Below are 2,888 nucleotides of genomic sequence, written 5' to 3'. Positions count from 1 at the left end.
CACTGCTAAGCAAATTCACATATCTGTCCAGTCAACATGTCGAGGTGCCCTTGAGCAAGACACTAAACCCCCAGTTGCTCCCGGTGATGTCACCGGTGTGTGAATGCGTGAGTGCTTGGGAGTGCGAATGGGTGAAAGGCTGAATAATGTGTGAAAGCGCTTTGAGTGTGCTGTAAAAGCATAGAAAGGCGCTATACAAGTATAAGACCATTTACCAAGACCATTTACTATCCTATGCCTAAAAATCACGTGAGCCTTCCATAGTTCAGGTTAGGTGTGTAAAAAAGAAAGAAAAAAACTGACCTCTTCCTGCTAAAGTCACTCCAGATTTCTGTTCTTTACCTCCCTGTTTCCTTTCCACTCTTTGACCTTCATTTTCACTCCTCCCTCCCAGTCTCTCTTGTGGCTGATTGTAGTTTTCCTCCACTGTTGAACCTCACCACATAGTGACATACATCTACAGAGTTGCACACACAACACACACACCTACATATTTATGTATGTGTATTCAATTCAATTTTATTTGTATAACACAAAATCACAACAAAATTAATCTCAGGTCACTTTACATAGTAATGTCAAGACCTTACAATATTATAGAAAAACAACAACAAATCCCCCCTGAGCAAACACTTGGCAACATTTGAGAGGAAAACCTCCCTTTAATGGCAGACACCGATAGACCCCGGCTCTTGGTGAGCGGCCTTCTGCGTTGACCGGTTGGGGTGAGTGGATAGAGGAGAGAGAACAAGAAAGTAGAATTAGAAAAGAAGAGCATCAAGACACGACAAACAATCAACACTGGGAAGGTTAATGTGGCTGGTGACCTGTCATTAGAAATGTACAGCTTTACATGTATTTATTTATTTACTTAGGCTAGGGAAGTGAAAGAACTGTTCTATAATGAGAACCATTCATTAACCATCAGGGAAAGTCTTGTGATATTTGCATCCCAAAGCTGGCCCACCTGCACATATCTGTAACATGCTACCCACAAAAAACCTTTCAGAATAAAATACACTTATCAAATTGAACACCTTTTAAAGTGTTTGCAAACCAAATGTTATTGCTCTTTTGTTCATATAGCAGTACTTTTAAAATAAAAGTGCACAATACACAACTTTTGAATTCATTATTGAATGCTGCTCATATCAATGCAGTTAATCGTGATCAGTCACAGAAAATTATGCTGTTAACGCCATTATTGATTTTATCAAGTAGTGAATGCAAAGAATATGAAGTCAAAGGACGCTTCACAAATCCATGATAGAGCAATTGATAAAATAATGATGACGGCCAGCAGCTCTGTCAGGTAGAGGTGAAAATGACAGTATTGTACTCTTTCAGTAAGCTTAAAAAAATTCTAATATGCTGTACATTCAGTCACGTGTGAGCAGCTGGTCATATACCGTGAGCCAAGTAGTTCTTTCTTGCCAAGTTAAGGGTGGATAGAAGGTCTAGGGCCAGTGGTCATAGGTCATTACTGATGTACAGTGAGGTGCAATAAAATGTGATCAGGTTTACCTCTTGGTGCTAGTTTCATGGGATGCTGATATGTGTAATTCCCCCTGGCCCTGATCTCTCCATTCAGACTTGGCCAAGGCAAGAATTAAACTTCCACCTCAGCACATATTTCAGCATTTGACTAGAGGGAAGTTCCACAATTCTGTGATATATTAAGCACTTCATTTCATAAACACGGATGGCTGAAATAGTATATTAATAATGCACGGCTGAGTGTGAATTGATCAGGATCATGGGCTGATGAAAATGCGGGTAGAAATATTTATTTTGGGTCCAGTGGTACTTTGTAATTTATGGAAAGTGTGACTAATGATGCTCCGGAGAGCTGATGAGAATTTGATCTTCACTACAGAGACAGCAGCATCATTAGTGCTGCTGGAAGAGTTCAGATGGAATAGGAATCTGCTGTGGGTGCATCTGTCTGCTAACATTTGTATGTATACAGTAACACAGCATAGGGGTGTTGGTTAATATCTAAATATAATAATTAATGCTGGTCATTGTCTGCATCCCATATATATTTGCCAATGCTGTGTTTTCATTGTGTGCATGTATGTATTTACTGTAGCTATTTCGGTATTTGGGTGTGAATGGTTTTTTTGCAGTCGTTTTCTATTCTGTGTGTGTGTGTGTGTGTGTGTGTGTGTGTGTGGGATAGGCTCTGGCCCCCCATGACCTTCATTAGTGTGTGCGTGTGTGTGTAGGTGTGTGTGCGCATGTGTATATATAGAGAGAGAAGTGCTGTCAATTGATTAAAATTTTTAATTGTATGATTTGGCATAATTAACTCATGATTAATCACACTTTTTAATCTGTTCTAAACAGTGGTGGACTAAATACATTTAGTCAAGTACAGTACTTAAGTGTAATTTTGAGGTACCTTACTGAAGTATTTTCTAGTGCTGGGCAACGGCTAAAATAATGGCGTTAACAGCATAATTTTCTGTGACTGATCACGATTAACTGCATTGATATGAGCAGCATTCAATAATGAATTCAAAAGTTGTGTATTGTGCACTTTTATTTTAAAAGTACTGCTATATGAACAAAAGAGCAATAACATTTGGTTTGCAAACACTTTAAACAAATAAGGTGTTCAATTTGTTGTTCAAATTCTGCAGCACTTGCTGGACTGTGTTTAAAGTGGCCCACAACCTTTCTGCATTTGGCAAGGACATTGTCGAAAGCACTGTTCTGCAGAGAAACTGACAGAACGATGGGGACTATGCGCAACGCAGGGGACATGTTCAAAAGGCAGATGTCTCGCAGCAGCAATCATATTTCTTGCACTATCTGTACTAAGTGTGCTGACTTTATTTGAAATGTTCCACTGCTGTGCAACATGAATGAAATGCTCTGCACAT

This window comes from Monopterus albus, unplaced genomic scaffold (genome assembly GCF_001952655.1).
Source record: "Monopterus albus unplaced genomic scaffold, M_albus_1.0 scaffold461.1, whole genome shotgun sequence".
NCBI lineage: Eukaryota > Metazoa > Chordata > Actinopteri > Synbranchiformes > Synbranchidae > Monopterus > Monopterus albus.
Note: the sequence above shows the minus strand (reverse complement) of the source record.